Below are 16,497 nucleotides of genomic sequence, written 5' to 3'. Positions count from 1 at the left end.
CACAATCAGTTCTCCTGGCTCCTGTCAGGCATATACTGAAGTACAAGTGGTGAACTACCTAAAGCATCGCCAAAAGGAAGATGCAAACACAGAGTCTTGTGGCAAAAGCATTTGAGGGACTATTTATATTATACATATTGCAGTAGTGCTTAGGAGCCTCACTCATTGCGCTACACGCTGTACAAACACAGAACAATAAGAAAAGTTCCTGCTCCAAAGAGTATGCAATCTAATGTCATGGAATTATTCTCATTATTTGGAAAGAATAGCTACAGGGACACTTCATTCTTAGCTTATATATGGTAAAGAAAGAAATGTGGAGCCATTAATACATAAGTGAGAGAAACATTTCAGAAGAGGGAGGGGAGGTAAATAGTGGTGAATGCATTTTGGAGACTTCACAAATCTGGATTAAGTCACAAACGGAAAGAGTTTGATGGTCTCAACCTAGCTCCCAGAGATATTTGTCCACATGGAAAAAAATCCTTGTGCAATTTATGTATGATTGGCTTTGTTTGCCCAGGACCACCACAAGACTGGAATACCAAGATTATTACAGTGCATGATTGAGGTTTATTGACAAATGTGTGTGAGGAAGCCTGAATAGCTTCTGCTTTCACTACATTAGCTCAAGCTAGTTCTAGGTGTCTCTAAAACCTGGTATCTAACCAAGATGAATAAAAATATGAGAGTCAGGCACCCACTGATCCCGACTGTCAGCAGAAGCCTTAGATCTCCTCTTCTTCTGTAATATGGTAGCTAGTAAGTTTGCAAAAGCTTACTCTTAACCAACAATAACCCCTTTGTACCACAAAAGTATTTTAATATATACTTTTAAATAACCAATTTTCTTTATACCTCTGTGATCAAAAGCTGCATTTTAATATAAGCCACGTTTTCTTTCTTTTTCTAATATAATATGATTCTGCTAACAGACATCAACCTCCTCTTGGAATCAGATACAACAAGCTTATTGTAGTAAAGGACCTTATGCCTGAAGAAGAGTACTATATAGCTGGACAGGAGAATTAGAGCACTGTGCAGTGCAAAAGCCAAGCCCAACAGAGCAAGCAAACATGCGAGTGAACAGAAGTGAAGTAGAAGCATCATACTCATATGTTTTAGAGTCCTTTCTCCTTCCCACTACATGCTGCTTTGTCTCTGTATTTGATGTTCACTTTCCTTAGTAAATGGTAACTAACTCCTCCATACCTTTGAATCATTTTGTCTCAGAAGGTTCAGTATCCTTGTCCAAACTAACTAAGTATACAGCGATGGGGCGAATACACAAACAGAGGAAGGGAAGCCCCAAATGTACAGTCTCCCACATCTCATCTTTGTTATAAAAATTTCTAAAGCACCTGAGTGACCATAGAAGTCTATCTCCAATTTTCGAAAGTAATGTAGGCACTTAGGTCCAGACTTTTAAAAGTATTTAGGTGTTTGTGCACTCAGAATTGCATCGCCTAACTGATTTAGGAGTCATCCTCAATATAGGCACTTGAGCCTACATCCAATTGACTGTCAATGGGAGTTTAGTGCCTAAGTGTCTAAATCCCTTTTGAAAATGAAACATACGTATTGCTGTGCTGAACGTAACAGTGCCTAAATACCTTTAAAAATTTGGGCCTTAAGACCCCAAGTCACATTGCAAATCAAATGGACTTAAGCACCTAAGTGCCTAAGTCACTTTTGAAAATGGGACTTAGGTGCTTTTGGAAATTTTACCCTCTGCTGCTCCCCCTAACACTTGCATTGTGGAGAAGACTGAGGAAGGAATGATCTCCTTTCTCACCACTCATTCATAAGAGTCTTGTAGCTCTTCCAGGTGCGGGTCACAAAAGAATGGAATAACACACCATCAAATATAATAAATTGACCTATATGTGGCAGGTCCAAATGTTATACAGATTCATGTAAGTGCCTAAGCAAGTTTTCAACCCTCATTCATTAGCTGTTGTACTGAGATCAGAAACAGCTGCTATGCAGAAGTCACTGCATGGCACAAGTGAGGCAGTGGAACCTCCTATTCCTAAAGCTGCACTCCAAGAGGACTTGGACAATATTCTTTCTTGCAGATCGCTTAATAGTGAGGGTTAAGAGAAGAATGAGGATATTAAGATGACCAGGTGATCACTTATCTGCAAGCTGAGCTTATGCTATAATTTTTTCTAGAGTCTCTCCTTTTCTTACTTGGAAAAATTATTTAAAATGCTTACTTTTTTACAAAAGATGTTTTTGTTCTTTAAAAGCATGTGTTGTGTGTGTGTGTGAGAGAGAGAGAGAGAAACTGGTGCTCTTGAAAGTGAAGTAAATAGCACTGGCTAAAGTCCAATGAAGTGCAGGCAGATGAGGCAAGCTTTCAACACACAACTCTGCCTTCAGTCCTGACCTGCAACACCCCTGTTTTGGGCCTCTCTTGAGCAAAGACTGCCCACGGTGCCAAATTGCATGGTGGTTTTATGTTGTAGACAAATGTCTGGTAGGGACTAAGATGAAACCACCAAACTAATTTTCACTTGAAACATAAGCCAAGATTTGTGCCCAAGAGATGAAAAGGCTAGTGCATTAATTCACTATGCCAACCAGTCCCCTAAAAGGTTCAGCCGTTAGAGTTTAACTTCAAAGAAAAAGTGTTTGACAAGATGGTCTCTTCACCTCTCATTTACTGCACAATGCTGTCTTTTCTAGACCTGCTGCTGCTTGTTCACCTTCCCAGAGGATTGTTTCTAAGGGACCAACAGAAGAGATGAGTGTTGTAGGACCTCAAGATTGCAAACTGTTGTCATAATAGGCCAGGCCCTCAATTTAGGGAGGCATTATAGCATTTATCAGTTCTTCAGAATACAGGTCTCCTTTGACAGCCAGTTATCAACTTCATCTCATCTGGAATTATTTTAAGCCAAATGGCTTTTATTCAGGAGCCACTCAGTCATACACTGAGTTAGCAAGAATACCACCAAGGTCTAAGGAAAACAATACATGGAGGTCGGTATCATCTGCCGGCTGATGGTACTGTAACTCAGGGGTGGCGAACCTGTGGCTCCGGAGTCACATGCGGCTCTTCAGAAGTTAATATGCGGCTCCTTGTATCAGCACCGACTCCGGGGCTGGAGCTACATGTGCCAACTTTCCAATGTGTTGGGGGGTGCTCACTGCTCAACCCCTGGCTCTGCCACAGGCCCTGTCCCCACTCCACCTCTTCCCGCACCCTCCCCTCAGCCTGTTGTACCCTCCCTCCTCCCCCTCCCCACCCCCACGCCCCCCCAGAGCCTCCTGCACACCACAAAACTGCTGATCGGGAGGTGCGGGGAGGGAGGGGGGAGGCGCTGATAGGCAGGTCTGACAGTGGGTGGGAAGTGCTGGGAGCGGGGGGGGGAGGGGGAGCTGTGGGGGCTGCTGACGTATTACTGTGGCTCTTTGGCAATGTACATTGGTAAATTCTGGCTCCTTCTCAGGCTCAGGTTGGCCGCCCCTGCTGTAACTCTCAGCACCTCACACTCTCCAATAGTGGCTTCAAATACATATTAACATGGGGGTCACAAGACTGACCGTTGTGGGTTGCCATAACGAATACACCAGAATTTCTCTGAAAGGAACAAGCAGAGTCGCTTTCAAGTGATTCCATTCACCCCTGCCTGGTCCCACAGTCAGTAGTATAACATGACCATCAGCTGGAAAGTCACAGGCAGATCCAGTAATATCAGCCATGGATGTCTGACCTCTCTCCATTGCTCTGAGGAGACTCTCATCTAAGCAGATAAATGCTGTTTCACTGTTATGCAATAACAATACTGACAGCATTCACGAGGTCCCGGTTCAGCAAATAAAGTAAAGATGCTCTGATTCACTGGTAATGTGTGTGCCTCTTTTATTAAATGTTTTCAATTTTTAAGAGAGCACTTTCCTCAGGGAAAGTTACATTCCTTTTTACATGTTTTCCATCCTTTGAGTTTCTTGATATATAAATAAAACTTTATGTCTGAATACTGATCTTGTTCAATTCAAACGAAAGGAACTCAGAGATTACCCTTGAATACCAGTTATGCCTAGCATAATGAAGGACAAAATAAAGTCCAGTCTTTATTCATTTATGATCCACAATCAAGCAATTGTATTACAAACTCCAAACTTCACTTTACATTTTATATTCAGGCTTCAGCCAAAATCTGCAATATCTAAGGGGCTTATCTCACTTCTGTAAAAAATATGAAGACAGATAAAAATCAGGTCTTCATGAAGTTTGATCAGTTAACATTTTTTGGAGATTGATAATTATTACATATTCACCCATTGATCAAAACAGTAAGCCAAAAAAACCAAAAACCCCTACTTGATATGGACTGTAGACCTAGCATAAATCAAATAACCATGCTTAATAATTTGTGTAACATCATATATAATATTTTGCATACAATGGTGTTTTGAATTACAAGTCCAGTCCTTGAGATGCAGATAAAACCACCTTACATCTGTCACAACTTTGCTGGAACTTTTTTTAAAATTTTCAAGTCTTTCTAAAGTATATTGGGTGCTACGCTCCTTGAATTTTTCAGAAAGAAAGGAGAGAGACCGAAGAAAAAGGGAGCTAGAGATACAGACAAAGCAAGAGAAGATATACCATATTATATATCAAATGGGAAAAGGGAGTGAAGCAAGCAAGAAAAAGAAGGTAAAATAAGAACAAGTAAGATGCAAGTTTAATTTTAAAATATATATTAAATAAAGAACTGACAATATATTACAATTAAATACACGGAGACTGCTATTTTATTTCTTTAAATTGAATAGGGAGTGGCTTTGGGGTATTTGGTAAATTGCATACTTTATAGCCTCACTTACATCTCAACAATTCCACCCCCACCCCAATTCTACCTTTTGAATAACTAATTTTGCAACAACAGGTACACTAGGCCTGATCCCATGGAAGTCAACAGCAGGCTATCCATTGATTTTAATTAGAGCTAAATTGGGATTTTTAGCCTAGACCCCAACTCAGCAAAACACTTTAGCAGGTCTTAAAAGATTTGTTGAATCATTGCTCTAAGCTGCTGAGAGTAAGAAACAAAGATATACAATACTTGACTGCTAATGAATTTGACGGAAATATCTACTATCAATTACATTAAATCAGATGAAGTCTCCAGAAAAACTACCACCTTGGCAAATTTAGGCTATGCTGACAACTTAGTATAGTATAAAATTTTTAGATTTTGTAACAAGGAATTTTTTTACAAAACCTAATAGGAATGGAATTGTCATCATTTTTTTTTAAATTCAAATTTTATAGAAGCACTATTCTGCAGTGTTGTGAACCCAATCACAAAAGCTATGTGACAGTACTGGAGTATTACAAAAGGAAACAGTCTAGAAAGAAAAGATTATTATCTATCAGTCCAGTTTCATTTTCCAGGCCAGATATGCAAAAAATAAACAGCATCAATATTGGTCAAGAAAAGTGGTAAACTGAAAAACAAATTCAATGAGACAACTAAGGAAATTTGTTTTTATGATTTTTATTGTGACTTTAAATAATCTTTTATTTATTTGGAAGAGATCAATTACTACGTCAAAAACATTAAAAACTAATACAAACACTGCATGGTTTATTGTCATCTCAATTCTCTGTTTCTGGTTTTATTATTACTTGCCATTTGTTAAACACAATGTTCTCAGCGCTCCAGAGGACATTGCAGTAGACACAGCCCTCACCCTAAGGAGTTTAGAGCCTACATAGATGGACAATACAAAACCGGCTGGGAAATCCTATGGGTGTTTCTACTTACATTAACAAACAAACACAGACGCTGTGACAGCATATTAACTGACATGCACAGAGAAGTGAATTTTGAGGTGGAATTTGAAATAAAAGAAGATAGTGTGCATTGGAAGAGGGAGAGAGTTGCTGGCATAGAGCTTGATCCTACAACATCCACTAGCCCCAACCCTGCAAAGAATTTAAGCTTATGCTCAATTTTAAACATGTGAGTAATGCCATGGAATTCAAAGGGATGATGCATTGTTTTAAAGCATATGCTTGAATGCTGTGCTGGACTGTAGCTGGATTGCTCAGAACACTGCAGAATCAAGCATATAGAGGTGAGCATGGAGGACAACATGAAATCAAAAACGAAAAGAGAAGATTCACTGGATGAGCACAAGGGATGAAGGGGCAAGAGTAAGAAATGAGAGAAGGGATTTCACTTCCCTCCTCTTTGTAAGTTCCCAATGTGATAAATTGTTCATGATATGGACAGCCAGTGCAAGGACCGCCACACCATTTAAGCCCACATAGAGGCTGTAGAGGGAAAACTGTGTACTTTGCATGCATTGTGGAAAGGGACTACATGCTGGCACAACATAGGCCTGGTCTATGCGATAAATCGACCCTTGCTGGATCGATTGCTGCCCGCCAATCCGGCAGGTAGTATAGACATACCCATAGTCTCCAATTTAAGGGTAGGCCAGGATCTGTATATATACAGGTGATATGAATATTGAGGGCTTGTGGCTGCTATTCCATAGGCTAGAAGTTGGGGGCAAACCTCTGGTTGTTGGAGGGGACATGTATTTCACTATTCCAACCCCTGTGCATTTCACCTGTCCAGAGCCCAGTTGCTCTGGCTTTCGGAATGCGCAGTAAATTTCACCCTATCAGTAAAGTTTTGGACATTATAGGTCACTCTACCTTGGAGTCATTGTGCTCAATGTGCAACAGCAGTCAAAAAGGGTAACAGAATGTTAGGAACCATTAGGAAAGGGATAGATAATAAGACACAAAATATAATGCCACTGTATAAATCTATGGTATGCCCAGTGATGAGCTGCCAGAAGCTCAAGAATCGGTTCCTTCACTCGCTCCGGGTCTTCGGCGGCATTGAAGGACCCGCTGCCGAAATGCCGCCGAAGACACGGAGCGAGTGAAGGACCCGCTGCCGAAGAGCCGCCGAAGGCTCGGAGTGCTGCTGGGTCAGTAAAAATTCACATGGGAGCCTCCCCAGCCGAGAGCTCAGGTGGGACGGACAGGATGGTCCTGTGGGCCACATCCTGTCCATCCCGCCTGAGATTCCCCAGCCCTTTAACAACCGGTTCTACACCGGCTTCAAAATTTAACAACTGGTTCACGCGAACCGGTGCGAACTGGCTCCAGCTCACCACTGGGTACGCCCACACCTTGAATACTGTGAGCAATTCTGGTTGCCCCATCTCAAAAAAGATATATTACAATTGGTAAAAGCACAGGGAAGGCAACAAAAATGAATGGTGGGTAGGGGAGTGGAACAGATTCCATAGGCAGCAAAACTAAAAAGACTGGGACTGTTCAACTTAGAAAAGAGATGACGAATATGATAGAGGTCTAGAAAATCATCAATGGGGTGGAGAAAGTGAAGAAGGAAGTTTTATTTACCCCTTCACATAACACAAGTATCAGGAGTCACCCAATAAAGTTAATAGGCAGCAGGTTTACAGCAAACGTAAGGAAGTACTTCTTGACACAACGCACGGTCAACCTGTCGAACTCGTTGCCAGGGTATGTTGCGAAGGCCAAAAGTATAATTGGGCTCAAAATAGAATTTGATAAATTCATGGAAGATAGGTCCATCAATGGCTATTAGCCAAGATGGTCAGAGACACAACCCCATGCTATGGGTGTCCCTAAATGGCCGACTTCCAGAAGCTGGCACTAGATAACAGGGGATGGATCACTGAATAATTGCCGGTTTCAGAGTAACAGCCGTGTTAGTCTGCATTCGCAAAAAGAAAAGGAGTACTTGTGGCACCTTAGAGACTAACCAATTTATTTGAGCATGAGCTTTCGTAAGCTACAGCTCACTTCATCGGATGCATACTGTGGAAACTGCAGAAGACATTATATACACACAGAGACCATGAAACAATACCTCCTCCCACCCCACTCTCCTGCTGGTAATAGCTTATCTAAAGTGATCATCAAGTTGGGCCATTTCCAGCACAAATCCAGGTTTTCTCACCCTCCGCCCCCCCCCCCCCCCCCCAAAACTCACTCTCCTGCTTGTGATCACTTTAGATAAGCTATTACCAGCAGGAGAGTGGGGTGGGAGGAGGTATTGTTTCATGGTCTCTGTGTGTATATAATGTCTTCTGCAGTTTCCACAGTATGCATCCGATGAAGTGAGCTGTAGTTCACGAAAGCTCATGCTCAAATAAATTGAATAATTGCCCTGTTCCATTCCTTCCGTCTGAAGCATCTGGCACTGGTCACTGTGAGAAGACAGACACTGGGCTAGATGGACCATTGGTCTGACCCAGTATGGCCATTCTTATGTTCTTAAGGTCCTGATCCTGCAGTCCTTAGTCAGGCAGTGGGATTTTTGCCTGATTAAGGACTGAAATTTTGGGCCCTGTATGCAGGTTCCCCCAACCCTTTTTTATTCCTCAATGTCCTTAGTTCTAAATGTAATCTCTCTTCCCTAACCTTTCCCCTGGATTCCACTGGATTTTATGAATGAAAATTAATTTCTGAATACAACGATTCTAGATGTTCATGCTTTATTGCCATTATTCCATCACAATACAAATGGGTTCCTTTACATTCCTAAATAAACATCAAACTGTAAACAATTGCTCAGTTGCTCTTTTCCAGAAAGGCAAAGAAAATAACAAGAACTGTTCATTTTAATTCCTATTTTGCGAATTAGAACAGTAATTTATTTCCAGTAATTTAAACAGCATGAAAGATCATTTTAATGGCTTCCAAATCTGCATGAAGAATTTGTTTTAGAGATACACTGGATATAAGGGTGTTGTACTGCTTAAGATTTCCTGAAAATAGATCAGATACATCTACCTGTTTCCAGCACAAGTCTGGGGGCTAGATGGCAATACATCTGCTATTCCAGACAATAGACAAAACAATTAACATGTGTCCTATATTTTCTCTCTTAATTTTTACAGATGTCAGTTTTGTGAGAAGTTAAAATGCAGTAAAATGGAGAGGGGGCTTATCCCATCACTCTGGTGGTTCGGGCCACACAAGAAGTGAGGGAAAGAGACTTAACTGAAGAAAGGGAAGAGAAGAACTGTCGGTGTAAAACCTATAGAGATGAGCAATTCTTGCCACATATATCTTGCCACTGTGACTGGCATCTTCTACCCATGAATTATCACCATTATCTGATCTATTTTTGAAAAGCCTATATGCTGTGCTGTGAACCAATGCTAGTGTGCTATGAGGGAGTCACCCCCACTACCAGTGAAGTCAATGGAAACTCTTATTGACTTCAATGGGGGTTGGCGAGTCCTTACATTATTTAATTAACAATAGACTCTATATATTTTCTATGGAAAAGGTGTATTGGTCCAGACTCACAACAAACAAAATAGTCAAACAGTCATCCTGAACACAATGTACAGGAAAGTGTGGCATACTCTAGTGCCATTTTATTCTTGTGACATAACTCCCAGCATATAAAATGATGGTTATTTCACCAGCTGCCCAAGAGTGACCACAGTTGCACAGTTACAAGGGCCCAGAGTTAATGGAGAATTCTCGTATGAGTAAGACAACCAGGATTTGGACATGGGTTTGGAAAGGAGGCCAATTATTCGTATTTAAACATTGTGGTCCTTTCAGTAATATACATTCCCAAAGAAAAACTACATTAAGATGGAGCTGTAAGTTAGGTACGTTTCAGTAATTTAAGGGTAAACAGCATTACAGGGCTGTTGTACTTGTCCAAAACTAAGCACCATAAACAACGGAAGTTCAAAGTTAAGGTTATACTTAAAAGAAATCCAAGCATATTAAAGCATGGAAATGCACAGTTAAGGCACCGAAGCAAACTTAACTAAATAATTAAGCCCTGTATTGACACAGAGTCTCTGTGCTGCCACCCACCTCTACTATCTGAACACTTTCCATTAAAGTCAACAGCCACAGCAAAGTGCCTAGTACATTTAATTACTTTTCCCCTCATAAGGGCATGGGGAAAGAGAGAGACAGACCAAGAATGCAACAGATACCGCAACCTCCTCACCCTGTTGCCAATTCCCAAATAATAGGATCAATTCTGCAAATGCTCCATGCATTAAGGGCCTGATCCAAAGATCAGTGAAGTTAATGGAAGTCTCTTTCTTCAAAGTCAGCAGGCTGTGTATCACTGTTCCCTCTAAGCTGTGCACGTGTGCGCGAGCACACAGATCCTAAATCCCGCGCACCCAGCAAAACAACTCGCGCACAACAATTTGCACAAAAGCACAACAATTTGCACAGAAGAAATTTTTTGCGCACACGGCCTGTCAAAAATTTGCACAGAAGAAATTTTTGCGCACACAGGCCCAGGATTATCATTTATTTCAATAGGAGTGCCACCTGTGATGGACTCACAGGATTAGGCCTTATACTAAAGGCTAAACAGACACAGAATGAATGAAACTAATAAAACTTCATTAGAAACATGTCTGACTTACTACATTCAGTCCACAGGAAGTCACCCTTAAGCATTCAATAGGTGAAAAGGGCTCCTTATTTCCCTTGCAGTGCAAATTCTTTACAATTTTTGTCAGAATTTTAGACACCATATCCTAACTTCTTTTAAAAATGGCAGCGTCACAGCATCTTTTTTCCCCTACACAGATTTTGCATTCCACTCTGTCCACTCACAGTTGTTTACACAAAATCAAGCAAGCTCTCTAGCCTTCATGTGTTTTTCCTCTAATGAGCTGTTTTTCTTTAAAGAATCTCAAAGCACATCCTTGGCAGAAGACAACTAAAAATATATATATATATATATATCCTGCTGTAACATTCTCACGTGGTTTCATTCCTCTTTTCCTTAGCTAGTAGTTTAATAAACTTGCTTCCTCCTTTTCCATCCAGTTTACATCATTTCAAAATTAATGCACATTTTGTGACACATTCTATGGATTGTACTACTTTTTAAGTATTTCCTTTACTCTCTTGCATACATACATACAAACATACATACAAGAAAAACTATTACACATTATTTACAGGTTTGCCAATGCAAATGGAGAGCGAGTAACTTTTTGAGCTAACTATACATTTTATTTGGCTATGTTTTACTACCCCTGGTGCAAAGCCAATTGCTTTCTTTAGGGGCTTCTTTTAAGACCATGGGATTAAGTTTACTTTTTAATGCACAGGATATTTCTGGAGTATGTTCATTGTTTTGAAAATGTACAGGGGGTACCATTGCATCCAAAAAACCAGCAGAACCATATTTTCATGATATTCTGCAATTGTATGTCATTCAAATTTCTTAAAACATTGTACAAACAGTAATAAAATCTTACAAAAAACTGGTTAATTAGCTATGGCATTAGAACCATTTTACAATAAGATAAATGGAAGCAGAGAGAGGTGAAGTGAATTATTCAAGGTCATATAGCAAGTCAGTGTCAAAGATGGGAACAGAGTTTAGGAGTGGAGTCCTGGGATCTAACTACTAGCAATACTTTCTCTTTCATAAAAAGGAAAAGGAGTACTTGTGGCACCTTAGAGACTAACCAATTTATTTGAGCATAAGCTTTCGTGAGCTACAGCTCACCTCATCGGATGCATACTGTGGAAAGTATAGAAGATCTTTTATACACACAAAGCATGAAAAAATGGGTGTTTACCACTACAAAAGGTTTTCTCTCCCCCCACCCCACTCTCCTGCTGGTAATAGCTTATCTAAAGTGATCACTCTCCTTACAATGTGTATGATAATCAAGTTGGGCCATTTCCAGCACAAATCCAGGGTTTAACAAGAACGTCGGGGAGGGGGGGGTAGGAAAAAACAAGGGGAAATAGGTTACCTTGCATAATGACTTAGCCACTCCCAGTCTCTATTCAAGCCTAAGTTAATTGTATCCAATTTGCAAATGAATTCCAATTCAACAGTCTCTCGCTGGAGTCTGGTTTTGAAGTTTTTTTGTTGTAATATCGCAACTTTCATGTCTGTAATCGCGTGACCAGAGAGATTGAAGTGTTCTCCGACTGGTTTATGAATGTTATAATTCTTGACATCTGAATTGTGTCCATTTATTCTTTTACGTAGAGACTGTCCAGTTTGACCAATGTACATTGCAATGCGCCTCCCACCCACCAGCAGCCCTGCCAATCAGCGCCTCCCCCTTCCTCCCAATCAGCTGTTTCATGGCGTGCAGGAAGCTCGGGGTGGGGGAAGGGAAAGGAGTGAGGGTACAACAGGCTCAAGGGAGGGCACGGCAAGGGGTGGAGTGGGGGCAGGGCCTGTGGCAGAGCCAGGGGTTGAGCAGTGAGCACTCCCCAGCACATTGGAAAGTTGGCACCTGTAGCTCCAGCCTCAGAGTCGGTGCCTATACAAGGAGCCACATATTAACTTCTGAAAAGCCGCATGTGGCTCCAGAGCCACAGGTTGGCCACCCCTGGTCTAGATAATACTTAGTCCTGCCGTGAGTGCAGGGGACTGGACTAGATGACCTCTCAAGGTCCCTTCCAGTTCTATGATTGTTTATAATAATGTCAAAAATAATTGAACAAGAGGAATTTTACAATGAGGAGTGAATCTAAAGCCCTTTTATGCAGGTCAAATGTTAGCCAACTATTTACTTTGTTCTTTGTAAATGCAAGATCAATATACCTTATGATGTTATCTGTCATACAGTGAAAATATACATAATCACATATTCAACATTATTTATGTATACATTTAATCATATGACATTTTGACAGCAAACTTCCCACAGAGAATTCTTCTGCTGCATGTGCTACCACCTGGTTGTTTTATGCCATCCTTTTCTCTCCCTTTTCTTTCATCTTATTTGTTCCCCTTTCTACCCTGTCTATATTTCAGAGGGTACTTCTAGAATCCAAACGCTGACATATCTCAAAAAAGAAAAGGAGGACTTGTGGCACCTTAGAGACTAACAAATTTATTTGAGCATAAGCTTTCGTGAGCTACAGCTCACTTCATCGGATGCATTCAGTGGAAAATATAGTGAGGAGATTTATATACACAGAGGACATGAAACAATGGGTGTTACCATACACACTGTAAGGAGAGTGATCAGGTATGGTGAGCAGTTACCAGCAGGAGAGCGGGGGGGGAGGGGGGGGGAGACACCTTTTGTAGTGATAATCAAGGTGGGCCATTTCCAGCAGCTGACAAGAACATCTGAGGAACAGTGGGGCGGGGGCGGTGGGAATAAACATGGGGAAATAGTTTTACTTTGTGTAATGACCCACCCACTTCCAGTCTCTATTCAAGCCTAAGTTAATTGTATCCAGTTTGCAAATTAATTCCAATTCAGCAGTCTCTCGTTGGAGTCTGTTTTTGAAGTTTTTCTGTTGAAGAATTGCCACTTTTAGGTCTGTAATCGACTGACCAAAGAGACTGAAGTGTTCTCCGACTGGTTTTGAATGTTATAATTCTTGACATCTGATTTGTGTCCATTTATTCTTTTACGTAGAGACTGTCCAGTTTGGCCAATGTACATGGCAGAGGGGCATTGCTGGCACATGATGGCATATATCACATTGGTAGATATGCAGGTGAATAAGCCTTTGATAGTACGGCTGATGTGATTAGGCCCTATGATGGTGTCCCCTGAATACATATGGGGACACAGTTGGCAACGGGCTTTGTTGCATATCTGAGTTAGTTTTGATCTAGCTAACTCAGATACCAGAGCAGTGAAGCTGCAGAAGCACAAGCCTGCCTGGGACCCTGGGCAATTACCTGCAGGGCTAGCCTGTGCTAAACCTCACGCTGCTGCAGCTTCACTGTTTGGCGACCCAAACTAGCTAGATTAAAGTTAGTTTGGAAATGTCAGCTTGAGCTGCAATCACACCCTCAGCCTTTCAGTGCTTGTATTTTCTCATTATTATTATAAAAGCTTTTAAAAGCATTGTGTCAGTTTTAATGCTCAAGAAGAATGCTGGGCTAACTGTCAGCCCCAAAGGTCTTTGGTCTCTATCAACAAATACAGAATGGGAAGATGCTGTAAACTTCCTCAAATTGGTCCTACCAACACATATCCATCCTCATGCGGAGGGCTCTTCCCTTCTAAAAGTGCCAAGTGAATTCATTTTCTATGCTTGGTCAATCCTTGGCCTCTAGGAGAAACAGTCAATAAGGTGGTCAGTTAGTGCCATTTGTGGTGGTATTTTTAGTAATGTAGACATTTATCAACTGGGAACTGGGCTAAGACCACTAAAGTTTTTTCATGCATGTGGCGAGCATCCAATGAGGATGGCAAGAGTTAAAAAGGAAAGGAAAGAAATAAATTCTAGAATTACAGACTTGGAGTGATGACATCAAATGGCCATACACGCTACACTAAATACCCATGTGTATGGTGCTTAGATACTATGTTAGAAATGCATTAACAACAGATAAAAACAGGTAGGGTACCAGTAAATGACTTAGGAGCTTAAATTGCATATTGAAAAGTGACTTAGGTATTAAGAGCCTAAGTCTAAATGAAAGTCATTGGGATTAGGGGCCTAAGGCCTAGATCCCTAAAGGTTTTTAGGTGCCTGACTCCATTCATTTCAGTGGCAGTTAGGCACCACAACACTTTTGAGGATCTGGGCCCTAAGTCACTTTTCAAAATGGGAGATAGGAGCTTTTGAAAATGTGCTTGAGATCAGTAGTCTACATGGTTACGTCTGTTTGCACTGTAAGTATAAGACAGCTGCACAGACAGTTACAAGTTTGTAGTACTTTTGTGTGAGGAGTACTATAAAATAGTAAAATGTATTCTAAGATGTACAATTTAAATTTGTGTTCCTTATATATCTTGCTACTGGTGATAGCATTTTGTTGTAGCCACTCCAATTTAACTCAGAGGTGACATTTTCCCCCTGAAGTTTTATAAATCATTTTGTGAGTTATCTTTGAGGGATTTCAGATGTTTTTTGGCATGCTTTTATCTCAAGCATAGCCTGGTTTTATAAATTCACAATAGGCATGTACTTGGTCTGAAATGAGAACTCATGACTTGAACAAATATGAAGACATTATCATTTCTTTCTAAATATCCATATATTCACTAACTCAACTGAGGATGCAAGTTAGAGACCAAGAATAGTCTGTTCAATTGAATAATGAAGTAATTTTGTATAAAGGTTTGTGGGGCCAATTTTGAAGGCATATTAGCTCTAATGAGATTAACACAACATATGCAGTGTTGCATTCTTAAGGACTAATCTTGCACCAGACTAGGGCTGGTGGTGGAGAGCAGGGGAAGAGAGGGAAACAGGGGATGAGTGGCAAAGGGGAACTACCTTTGTGGAAGATGAAGAGACAGTCTCTAAAGAGGTGGCAGCTCTAACCTCCATCTTGCAACCAGTTGCTGGCTCAGATGTGCATCTCTAGCTACTCTTCCATCTGGACAAGAAGACAGATTTTGACTATCATCTACTGGGAAAGTAATACATCAAAACACAAAGTAGCCAATAAGTTCTTGAATAAGCAGCAGAATAAGAACTATGGACTTCAAAAAAGCAAGACTTTAACGCACTCAGAAATCTGGTAGGCAAGGTCCCCTGGGAAGAGAAAAGGTTCCAATGTTCCCTAAGGGAAAAAAGAAGTTCAGGAGAGCTGGTTTCTCAAAGAAACAATATTAAAAGCACAACAGCAAACTGTCCCAATGCAAAGGAAAGATAGGAAGAAGAGTCTGAGGCCAACACAGCTCCATCAGGAGCTTTTAATGACCCAAAAAATCAAAAAGGAATCCTAAGGAAGGTAGAAGTAGGGACAAATTTCTAAGGATGGAATATAAAAGAAAAGCATGCAGGGAGAAAATCAGAAAGGCTAAGGCACAAAATGAGTTACACCTAGCAGGGATATAAAAGGCAACAAGAAGAGGTTCTATAAATCCACTAGGAGCAAGAGAAAGGTCAAGGAAAATGTAGGTCCACAGGAAAGGAGAGCCAATAATGGGTGACATCAAGAAAGCTGAGATGTTTAATGCCTATTTTGCGTCAATCTTCTCTAAAAAAGTTAATTATCTTTGAGAACTCATGAAGGAAAGGTGAAGTTGAGAGGGGAACAAAGAGTACCCAGAGAATAACAGACCAGTCAGCCTAACTTTAATAGCTGGAAAGGTACTGGATCAAATTATTAAACAATCAATTTGTAAGCACTTAGAGGATAATAGGGTAATAAATAATAACCAACATGGATTTGCCAAAAACAAACCATACCAAGCCAACCTAATTTCCTTCTTTGATAGCATTTCTGATATGGGGGAAGATGTAAACATGATATATCTTGATTTTAGTAAGGCTTTTGACATAGTCCCACATGACATTTTCATAAGCAAACTAGGGAAATGTAGTCTTCTAGATCAGTGGTTCTCAACCAGGGCTACGCAAACCGCCTAGGGGTATGCAGAGGTCTTCCAGGGGGTACATCAACTCTCATTTAGATATTTGCCTAGTTTTACAACAAGCTACATAAAAATCACTAGCTAGGTTAGTACAAACTAAAATTTCATACAGATAATGACTTGTTTATACTGCTC

At 40.6% G+C, this 16,497-nt stretch overlaps 1 protein-coding gene across 3 annotated transcripts in view; it reads right to left on the bottom strand.

The window, feature by feature from the left end:
* CDK6 (cyclin dependent kinase 6) overlaps positions 1 to 16,497 on the bottom strand; it is a 184,332-nt gene that overhangs the window by 143,761 nt on the left and 24,074 nt on the right. The gene's annotated exons all lie outside the window — the stretch shown is intronic.

The sequence above is a fragment of the Natator depressus genome, chromosome 2 (genome assembly GCF_965152275.1).
Source record: "Natator depressus isolate rNatDep1 chromosome 2, rNatDep2.hap1, whole genome shotgun sequence".
In the NCBI taxonomy this organism is placed as follows: Eukaryota; Metazoa; Chordata; order Testudines; family Cheloniidae; genus Natator; species Natator depressus.
Note: the sequence above shows the minus strand (reverse complement) of the source record. Positions and strands in the feature narration are given on the sequence as shown.